Below are 12133 nucleotides of genomic sequence, written 5' to 3'. Positions count from 1 at the left end.
CGAACTGGTCAGTTGGGGTCGAGGGCTCCCTGCTGTGGAGAGTGCATCATTGCTCCCTCCATTCGGAGGGGGCAATTCTATTTCCTCCCCTAACCCTAACCCCAAACTTCTTCCATCCTAACCATTTTTAACCCTTAAAATAAATTATAATCTTGCCTAACCCTAACCTTAATTTCCCCTTTTATATAAAATAATATTATTAATATATTAATTATTATAAATGTAATTTTATTAATATAATATCTCCTTTTGGAAGAGAGGTTTTCCAGACACGGGGCCTGATGGATGGAGAACGCATCGGGCTGTGCCACGCCTTCGGCGTGACACAGCCCAAACTTCTTCCATCCTAACCTTTATTTTTAATTTTTTTTCCTAACCCTAATCTGTGTAAAAGGAAGGAAGTTTATCCTTTAATTGATATAATGCTTAAATTAGCAATAAATATGGTTAAAAATGGGTTTATAAATATTAAAATATTGATAAAATTAGTATTATTTATAATAATAAATATAATAATTAATATAAGAATAAATATAATAACATCAGTTCATGGTGGTGTTTAAAAGGGTTAATATATGGAAAAATGTTACAATTTCACATTAAAAGGGTTAAAAACAAGGGTTAAAAACATAATATATGGTAATTTCATCAAAAAACACAGTTTCCGCCATTTTTTTCCCATAATGCATTGTGTTGACAAGCGGAGTTAAAGGGGGCGTGGTTATCGTTTTTTCGTTTATAACTTCACTATTTATGGATAAATAATCTATTTAATACTGTAAACTATATAAATATCTCATTACTTACCTGTTGGAAACCTAAAAATAACATCAAAATAAAAATGAAACCATAACATAAGATGCTTACCTGGGGAAGTATATTGGCGTCCGCCATTTTGAAAATCTTCACTGGCGCTGGTACTCGAAGAGACAACATCTCCTGAAGCCTGCAAGCCATACTACACCTACCTTATACCTTATATTATTATTATACTTACCTTATTAGGGACACGGGGCAACGTCCCGAGTCACTGGCTCCTACAGCTATGAAATAGCTGCAGGAGCCAGTGACTCGGGGCGTAGCCCCGAGTCACTTATTACTATCCCGCGCGTTTCTTCTTCTTCTTATTAGGGACACGGGGCGTAGCCCCGAGTCACTTATTACTATCCCGCGCGTTTCTTCTTCTTCTTCTTCTTATTATTATTATTATTTTTCATCTTCCTCCAAGTTTTCGTCCTCAAACTCGCCCCGCAGCTTTGAGAAAACCCTCGCAAATTATATATCAAAACGTGCGTATTGTTCGGGATCGGTGTGCTATTACTTTTCTCAAATTTATCGCAGTTTTTCGCGTCGTAAGACGCGAAAAACTGCGATAAATTTCCCATAAGAAATGAATGGGACGGGCGAAAAAAACAAGATTGAAATTGGAGTTTTTCAAACATCTGTAGCTCAGGCATACATTCACCGAGAGACTTCATTTCAACTTTAAAATGTAGACCCAAGTCTGGTCTATTGGTGTGTTCATCCACATTTTGATTGGTCCTATAGTTTTTGATCAGTCACTGTTCAATGACAGTGATCGTTTGGCGGGAAATTTTGAGATTATAATGGGTGTGTATTGCGCGGAATGTTCGTGCTAGAGTGCGTGCTAGAGTGGCACAGAGTCTAAAAACGATCTGAAAATCTTCTCTTTTTCTCGTCGCTACGGCCACAAATTACACTCTACACGCATAATTTTGGGCTCATTTTGTAGACAAACTTGTCCTCTTTCGTGTGATGTCCTCGAAAAAGCCGAGAGACTTACTGAATTTAAATAGTGAGACGTTTTGTGCAGCCAGCGCCCTCCTGTTCTCCCATTAAGTCCCATGTTAAAATTCAGAGCTGTTTTGTGAGCAAAGCAGAAATGCCTCCTGTCTTTAGATCGCCATAAAACGAAAAGTTGTTGTGTCAGGAATAAAACGAGGAGATGGCCGGACTCAGGAAGTTCTCGGGAGTCCGATGATCTATAGTACACTCTGATACGAGGTACGGTTCTCTCACCAGAGGATTTAGTTCAGGAGGTTCGCCGAACCCAAATCTCACTGCATACAATACAAACTCCTGTTCTCTGAGTCGCAGAGTCTTTTTAAGTCGACCATTTTGTCATTTTTCTAAAGAATATCTGGACATAAAACACACGTACATCTGGCCCAGACTTGTCCGCATCTCACAGTGTAATCGGTTTTTTGATAGCAGCTACGGTTTTGACACAATCGCAAGTTGTTCGGAAGAAACCGACAGCGAAAAAGCCGCTTTTCAAGGGAGGAGTTTAACAGGTGCAACTGTCATTTACACACACACCGGTCAATAACCCACGCACACACATCTGCAGGACAACAAGCCTGAGAATGATTATCTTAACGAGCTCAGTCAAAACAAGGGCATTGTTTGAAAACAATCTCCGTCCAACAAACAGTTAAACTCAGCTTCAGAAAGCAGTTTCGCAAAAAGGTTGAGACAGTAGTCACACAAACACACACACAAAAAGGGCTAACCAACAGCTAAAAAGTGATTAAAAACAGCACGTCAAAACTGAACAGGAACAGGTAAACAGTGGGAGAGGTGCAGAGGTAATTATCAGCAGGTGGGGCAGAAGTTACACAGGCACACACGCACGCACACACACACACACACACACATTCAGACACACATATACCATACACATCTCCATGTAGGAGCAGATTGGGCTGCTTGTGTAGTTCAAGCAGACACACACACACAAACAGACGAAGACACACACATACGCAGTCACACACAATGACAGATACATAAACACACACACACAGACAAATGCATAATGAAAACCCCATCCCCCCGCCCCCTTGTTAACGCCGTTATTAGCTCTGTTAGCACAGTTAGCTCTGTTAGCGTTAGCGCCGTTAGCTCTATTCGCACCGCTAGCTGTTAGCTCCGTTAGTGTTAGCTCTGTTAGCTCCGTCAGCATTAGCTCCATTCATGTTTATTGATTCAGTTCATTAATTCATGTTAACAGAGACATGAAGCAGAGGAGAGAAGCAGACACAGACAGCTGAGGTGATCAACAGAGACAGACAAGGAGAAAGCCACAGAAACAGACGAAGACACACACATACGCAGTCACACACAACGACAGATACATAAACACACACACACAGACAAATGCATAATGAAAACCCCATCCCCCCGCCCCCTTGTTAACGCTGTTAGCTCTATTAGCTCTGCTAGCACAGTTAGCTCTGTTAGCGCTACCGCCGTTAGCGATATTCGCACCGTTAGCTGTTAGCTCAGTTAGTGTTAGCTCTGTTAGCTCTGTTAGCATTAGCTCCATTCATGTTTATTGATTCAGTTCATTAATTCATGTTAACAGAGACATGAAGCAGAGGAGAGAAGCAGACACAGACAGCTGAGGTGATCAACAGAGACAGACAAGGAGAAAGCCACAGAAACACAGCTGGGAGCAATTCATTAATCAGGGACTGACTGCCTCTGATATCTGCAGTTTTCTCAAATTGCAGCCTTTTTCAATTGTCCGCTGCTTCGCCATAGTTTCTCCTAGAGACTTCATTCAAACTTTAAAACGTAGATAATTTTGTCGGCTCGAACGCACCCCGTGTCCCTTTCAAAATTTCCCAGGGGGAATTTTCTAGTTATTAGGGACACGGGGCAACGTCCCGAGTCACTGGCTCCTACAGCTATGAAATAGCTGCAGGAGCCAGTGACTCGGGGCGTAGCCCCGAGTCACTTATTACTATCCCGCGCGTTTCTTCTTCTTCTTCTTCTTATTATTTTTCATCTTCCTCCAAGTTTTCGTCCTCAAACTCGTCCCACAGCTTTGAGAAAACCCTCGCAAATTATATATCAAAACGTGCGTATTGTTCGGGATCGGTGTGCTATTACTTTTCTCAAATTTATCGCAGTTTTTCGCGTCGTAAGACGCGAAAAACTGCGATAAATTTACCATAAGAAATGAATGGGACGGGCGAAAAAAACAAGATTGAAATTGGAGTTTTTCAAACATCTGTAGCTCAGGCATACATTCACCGAGAGACTTCATTTCAACTTTAAAATGTAGACCCAAGTCTGGTCTATTGGTGTGTTCATCCACATTTTGATTGGTCCTATAGTTTTTGATCAGTCACTGTTCAATGACAGTGATCGTTTGGCGGGAAATTTTGAGATTATAATGGGTGTGTATTGCGCGGAATGTTCGTGCTAGAGTGCGTGCTAGAGTGGCACAGAGTCTAAAAACGATCTGAAAATCTTCTCTTTTTCTCGTCGCTACGGCCACAAATTACACTCTACACGCATAATTTTGGGCTCATTTTGTAGACAAACTTGTCCTCTTTCGTGTGATGTCCTCGAAAAAGCCGAGAGACTTACTGAATTTAAATAGTGAGACGTTTTGTGCAGCCAGCGCCCTCCTGTTCTCCCATTAAGTCCCATGTTAAAATTCAGAGCTGTTTTGTGAGCAAAGCAGAAATGCCTCCTGTCTTTAGATCGCCATAAAACGAAAAGTTGTTGTGTCAGGAATAAAACGAGGAGATGGCCGGACTCAGGAAGTTCTCGGGAGTCCGATGATCTATAGTACACTCTGATACGAGGTACGGTTCTCTCACCAGAGGATTTAGTTCGGGAGGTTCGCCGAACCCAAATCTCACTGCATACAATACAAACTCCTGTTCTCTGAGTCGCAGAGTCTTTTTAAGTCGACCATTTTGTCATTTTTCTAAAGAATATCTGGACATAAAACACACGTACATCTGGCCCAGACTTGTCCGCATCTCACAGTGTAGTCGGTTTTTTGATAGCAGCTACGGTTTTGACACAATCGCAAGTTGTTCGGAAGAAACCGACAGCGAAAAAGCCGCTTTTCAAGGGAAGAGTTTAACAGGTGCAACTGTCATTTACACACACACCGGTCAATAACCCACGCACACACATCTGCAGGACAACCAGCCTGAGAATGATTATCTTAACGAGCTCAGTCAAAACAAGGGCATTGTTTGAAAACAATCTCTGTCCAACAAGCAGTTAAACTCAGCTTCAGAAAGCTCTTTGCCAAAGAGGTTGAGACAGTAGTCACACAAATGCACACACAAAAAGGGCTAACCAACAGCTAAAAAGTGATTAAAAACAGCACGTCAAAACTGAACAGGAACAGGTAAACAGTGGGAGAGGTGCAGAGGTAATTATCAGCAGGTGGGGCAGAAGTTACACAGGCACACACGCACACACACACATTCAGACACATATATACTATACACATCTCCATGTTGGAGCTGGTTGGGCTGCTTGTGTAGTTCAAGCAGACACACACACACAAACAGACGAAGACACACACATACGCAGTCACACACAATGACAGATACATAAACACACACACACAGACAAATGCATAATGAAAACCCCATCCCCCCGCCCCCTTGTTAACGCCGTTAGCTCTGTTAGCTCTGTTAGCACAGTTAGCTCTGTTAGCGTTAGCGCCGTTAGCTCTATTCGCACCGTTAGCTGTTAGCTCCGTTAGTGTTAGCTCTGTTAGTGTTAGCTCTGTTAGCTCTGTTAGCATTAACTCCATTCATGCTTATTGATTCAGTTCATTAATTCATGTTAACAGAGACATGAAGCAGAGGAGAGAAGCAGACACAGACAGCTGAGGTGATCAACAGAGACAGACAAGGAGAAAGCCACAGAAACAGACGAAGACACACACATACGCAGTCACACACAACGACAGATACATAAACACACACACACAGACAAATGCATAATGAAAACCCCATCCCCCCGCCCCCTTGTTAACGCCGTTAGCTCTATTAGCTCTGTTAGCACAGTTAGCTCTGTTAGCGTTAGAGCTGTTAGCTCTATTCGCACCGCTAGCTGTTCGCTCCGTTAGTGTTAGCTCTGTTAGCTCCGTTAGCATTAGCTCCATTCATGTTTATTGATTCAGTTCATTAATTCATGTTAACAGAGACATGAAGCAGAGGAGAGAAGCAGACACAGACAGCTGAGGTGATCAACAGAGACAGACAAGGAGAAAGCCACAGAAACACAGCTGAGAGCAATTCATTAATCAGGGACTGACTACCTCTGATATCTGCTGTTTTCTCAAATTGCAGCCTTTTTCAATTGTCCGCTGCTTCGCCATAGTTTCTCCTAGAGACTTCATTCAAACTTTAAAACGTAGATAATTTTGTCGGCTCAAAATGACCCTCGGCACATTTTGATATCTCTTACGGTTTTCGAGCTATGACCATCGAAGGCCGACGTAAGACGCAAACAACTGCGATAAATTTCCCATAAGAAATGAATGGGGAAATTTCCTCAAATTTCAGCCTTTTTCAATTGTCCGCAGCTCGGCCATACTTTGTCCTAGAGACTTCATTCAAACTTTAAAACGTAGATAATTTTGTCGGCTCAAACACACCCCGTGTCCCTTTCAAAATTTCCCAGGGGGAATTTTCTAGTTATTATTATTTTTCATCTTCCTCCAAGTTTTCGTCCTCAAACTCGTCCCACAGCTTTGAGAAAACCCTCGCAAATTATATATCAAAACGTGCGTATTGTTCGGGATCGGTGTGCTATTACTTTTCTCAAATTTATCGCAGTTTTTCGCGTCGTAAGACGCGAAAAACTGCGATAAATTTCCCATAAGAAATGAATGGGACGGGCGAAAAAAACAAGATTGAAATTGGAGTTTTTCAAACATCTGTAGCTCAGGCATACATTCACCGAGAGACTTCATTTCAACTTTAAAATGTAGACCCAAGTCTGGTCTATTGGTGTGTTCATCCACATTTTGATTGGTCCTATAGTTTTTGATCAGTCACTGTTCAATGACAGTGATCGTTTGGCGGGAAATTTTGAGATTATAATGGGTGTGTATTGCGCGGAATGTTCGTGCTAGAGTGCGTGCTAGAGTGGCACAGAGTCTAAAAACGATCTGAAAATCTTCTCTTTTTCTCGTCGCTACGGCCACAAAATACACTCTACACGCATAATTTTGGGCTCATTTTGTAGACAAACTTGTCCTCTTTCGTGTGATGTCCTCGAAAAAGCCGAGAGACTTACTGAATTTAAATAGTGAGACGTTTTGTGCAGCCAGCGCCCTCCTGTTCTCCCATTAAGTCCCATGTTAAAATTCAGAGCTGTTTTGTGAGCAAAGCAGAAATGCCTCCTGTCTTTAGATCGCCATAAAACGAAAAGTTGTTGTGTCAGGAATAAAACGAGGAGATGGCCGGACTCAGGAAGTTCTCGGGAGTCCGATGATCTATAGTACACTCTGATACGAGGTACGGTTCTCTCACCAGAGGATTTAGTTCAGGAGGTTCGCCGAACCCAAATCTCACTGCATACAATACAAACTCCTGTTCTCTGAGTCGCAGAGTCTTTTTAAGTCGACCATTTTGTCATTTTTCTAAAGAATATCTGGACATAAAACACACGTACATCTGGCCCAGACTTGTCCGCATCTCACAGTGTAATCGGTTTTTTGATAGCAGCTACGGTTTTGACACAATCGCAAGTTGTTCGGAAGAAACCGACAGCGAAAAAGCCGCTTTTCAAGGGAAGAGTTTAACAGGTGCAACTGTCATTTACACACACACCGGTCAATAACCCACGCACACACATCTGCAGGACAACAAGCCTGAGAATGATTATCTTAACGAGCTCAGTCAAAACAAGGGCATTGTTTGAAAACAATCTCCATCCAACAAACAGTTAAACTCAGCTTCACCAAGCGCTTTGCCAAAAAGGTTGAGACAGTAGTCACACAAACACACACACAAGCAGGGCTAACCAACAGCTAAAAAGTGATTAAAAACAAGCACGTCAAAACTGAACAGGAACAGGTAAAAAGTGGGAGAGGTAGAGAGGTAATTATCAGCAGGTGGGGCAGAAGTTACACACGCACACAAACAAACACACACACACACACACATTCAGACACACATATACCAGACACATCTCCATGTAGGAGCTGGTTGGGCTGCTTGTGTAGTTCAAGCAGACACACACACACAAACAGACGAAGACACACACATACGCAGTCACACACAACGACAGATACATAAACACACACACACAGACAAATGCATAATGAAAACCCCATCCCCCCGCCCCCTTGTTAACGCCGTTAGCTCTGTTAGCTCTGTTAGCACAGTTAGCTCTGTTAGCGCTAGCGCCGTTAGCTATATTCGCACCTTTAGCTGTTAGCTCAGTTAGTGTTAGCTCTGTTAGCTCCGTTAGCATTAGCTCCATTCATGTTTATTGATTCAGTTCATTAATTCATGTTAACAGAGACATGAAGCAGAGGAGAGAAGCAGACACAGACAGCTGAGGTGATCAACAGAGACAGACAAGGAGAAAGCCACAGAAACACAGCTGAGAGCAATTCATTAATCAGGGACTGACTGCCTCTGATATCTGCCGTTTTCTCACATTGCAGCCTTTTTCAATTGTCCGCACATTTTGATATCTCTTACGGTTTTCGAGCTATGACCATCGAAGGCCGACGTAAGACGCGAACAACTGCGATAAATTTCCCATAAGAAATGAATGGGGAAATTTCCTCAAATTTCAGCCTTTTTCAATTGTCCGCTGCTCGGCCATACTTTGTCCTAGAGACTTCATTCAAACTTTAAAACGTAGATAATTTTGTCGGCTCGAACACACCCCGTGTCCCTTTCAAAATTTCCCAGGGGGAATTTTCTAGTTTGATTTATACTTACCTTAAATTGTGCCCTTTGCCTGAAGAAGACCTTGTCAGGTCGAAACGTTGCGCTGGGCACACTTTATTTATTTTTTTTATATTTAGAAAAGAGCAGTTCATTTCTTTCTTTCATTTAAAAACAAGTCAGCTTTATTTTATTTTTTGAAAGAGCAATTCATTTCATTTTCTTCATTTAAAAACAAGTTTATTTTTTGAAAGAGCAATTTAATTTTTTTTCTTAATTTAAAAACAAGTTTTATTTTATTTCATAGATTTGAACTACAATTTAGTTCATTCTTTTCTTTAAAAACAATTTCCTTTTCCTTTTTGGGAAAGAGTTTTTGGTTGGATTTATTTTATATATTAAAAAACCAATTCATTTCATTTAAAACAATTTGTTAATTCATTTTTGATCTACAATTTAGTTATTTTTTTTGCATAATAAATAATTAATTAAATAACAAAGGCTACACTGAAAGAAAGAAAACATGGCAGGAGGGTGGACAGAGGTCCGCTATGGCAAGAGACGCCAACCTCCGTACCAAAAGAGGGTTCGTTTTAACGAGGGGCCCTACGGGTGGACGGACAGTGCACCACCCGCTTCCTCTAGATGGAGGGAGTGGGACCATTTTCCCAGACCTAACCCTAACCCGAACATTCACTTATTAATAGATAACTAAGGCAAACCGGTCAGTGGGGGCCGCCGGCCTCCTGGTCTGAGGACAGTGCCTCTCTGTTCCCTCCATCTGGAGGGGGCAATTCTTTTCAAAACCCTGCGCCAGGCCCCGGAGGGCCCGGGGGCCCTGGCGCAGGGGCCGAGCTCCAAGCCCCTGGAGCCCGGACATCCACACCTCTGGAGGCCTGAGCTCCACAACCCCGGAGCCCTGTCCTCCAGCCTGGCCAAAGCCCGGAGCTCCAAGCCCCTGGAGCCCGGAGATCCACACCCCTGGAGGCCTGACCTCCACACCCCTGGAGCCCTGTCCTCCAGCCTGGCCAAAGCCCAGAGTTCCAAGCCCCTGGAGCCCGGAGATCCACACCCCTGGAGGCCTGAGATCCACACTCCTGGAGCCCGGAGATCCACACCCCTGGAGCCCTGTCCTCCAGCCTGGCCAAAGCCCAGAGTTCCAAGCCCCTGGAGCCCGGAGATCCACACCCCTGGAGGCCTGAGATCCACACTCCTGGAGCCCGGCAATCCACACCCCTGGAGCCCTGTCCTCCAGCCTGGCCAAAGCCCGGAGCTCCAAGCCCCTGGAGCCCGGAGATCCACACCCCTGGAGGCCTGACCTCCACACCCCTGGAGCCCTGTCCTCCAGCCTGGCCAAAGCCCACAGTTCCAAGCCCCTGGAGCCCGGAGATCCACACCCCTGGATCTGGCCCTAACCCTAATCACCCACTTCAATCAGTGTACTTGCCGTTTTTGCTTTTCCAGCTTTCACCACGACCTCATTCAACTCTGTCTTGTGTTGATTATTTAATTATGATTTGAGTTATTTTATTATTAATCATGATAATCCTGTGTCTAGCCGAATTTGGATTTAATGGCGGAACGATTAGGAGGGTAAGTGAACCGCGGACTGTTTTTACAGCCGGACCGGCCGGGGCATATTCTCCGCTCCGGCCGTTTATCTATCTTTTCTATGGCCGCGGGACGGTCTTTACGGCCATGTCGTTTAAACGTTAGTCTTTCTATGTTCCTATGTTGGCCACAGTTTATGTATTATTTGTTATATTCACGTTCCTGGTTATGTATGGAACGATCCGTCCGCTTAACACGCTAGGCGGGGTACGGACGGCTATCGTCGGTGCACTTCCTGAACCAGAAGTACTAGCGGGGTCAATCTGGCAGCCCCGCGAACATAGCTTAGTCTGCCAATGGCGATTTTCCAAACAACACCTGAAGGTATGGTTATGTTAATTTGACACATTTCATTTGCATATTTAGCGTGCTTTAAGACCTGAGGAAGACCGATTGACGGTCGAAACGTTGTCGACAGCACGCTTTTTCTTTTCTTTTCTTTCTTATCTTTTATTCTCGCCCAACTTGGCGAGTATGGGTTAGCTAATTATAAGCTAATATTAGCTTAACCGCTCGCTGTCATTGGGACGGCACTTTATTATTTTTGTTGGGTAGTTTTACACCGCTGTGCGGGCGTTTTCTGTTGGATTTACTTTTTGTATTTTTGTACTGCCTTATTTTTGGACATTAAAGACTTTGGAGACATTAACCAGGACGTTTCTGGGAATATATTTTTATTGAAAGGACAATTATTGCACATTTTACACTTACATAACACATAGCCACTTACCTTTTACACAGACATTTTTACCTGTGAAAGAAAAACATCAAGACTGCTAAGACAGAAAAAACACACACATAAAATATATATTACACACACGAAGATTAACATACTTACCTGTAACCTACCTGCTACGATGGACGGCCGGTGGACGGTGGTGCAGCGTGATCGCCGCCGCCGACAACCGGACTTCGACGACAGGCGGGTCCGGTTCCGGGATGAGTCCAGGTGGGGGAAGGACCGTGCAGCTCCTGCTTTCCTCAGTCGGAGGGGGCAGTTTTCCTCTTCATCTACTGACCGCAGCACACGCAACAATAGGGGACAGCCAGGGCGCAGCAACCCAAATTGGGTTGAGTCCCAGGACGCACACTTCACACACAAGGTGAGGGTCATATATAAAATTATTATAGCTAAACACCAGCTAAAAAACACATCGGGTAGGGACCCACCACCCACCATTAGAAAGGTCACATCTGATTTAGCCACCTTTATTAAGCCCGCCTCCCCTAATGAAAAAACACAATTAATGTTAGAAGGCAATGCACTCAATTGGCAAACCAACACCTTGCTAATATTACAACAACATTACGAGGACATTATGACAGATGAGCTACAGGACCTGGCTGAGTTCCCTTCCCTGGAGTGGGAAGGCCCGCTCAAGGTGGCTTCGACGTGGGCCAGGCGCAAACTGGGTCGCAGACTCAGAGAAGAAACTCTGGAGCAAACAAAAGCCCTTTTGAGGGCTAATTTAACAGAGCAACATTCCTCGGGCATCATACGCCCAGCTGAGACACTTCCGGTCCAGCAGTCCGCTGCAACGCAGACAACCCCTGCCCAACAACCTGCTCCAGAGTCCACAGCATCATCCTCAGCGCCAGCGCCGGCCCCAGCACCTGCACCCGCGGCCCGACACCTCATGACAACCGCTGCCGTGGTTCACAACACTACGGGAACGATGACCGACCAGATAGGCAGCGGATGGTCTCCACCTATCCCCACCACCCCCCCCAGCCCCATTTGGGTCTCCCCCTCCCCCCACCCTCCTTCCCCCCTTCCTCAGAGGCCTCCTCGCCCTGTCTTCCCCATCTTTAACCTCACGGCTAAACAG

The sequence above is a fragment of the Chelmon rostratus genome, chromosome 22 (genome assembly GCF_017976325.1).
Source record: "Chelmon rostratus isolate fCheRos1 chromosome 22, fCheRos1.pri, whole genome shotgun sequence".
Lineage (NCBI taxonomy): Eukaryota > Metazoa > Chordata > Actinopteri > Chaetodontiformes > Chaetodontidae > Chelmon > Chelmon rostratus.
Note: the sequence above shows the minus strand (reverse complement) of the source record.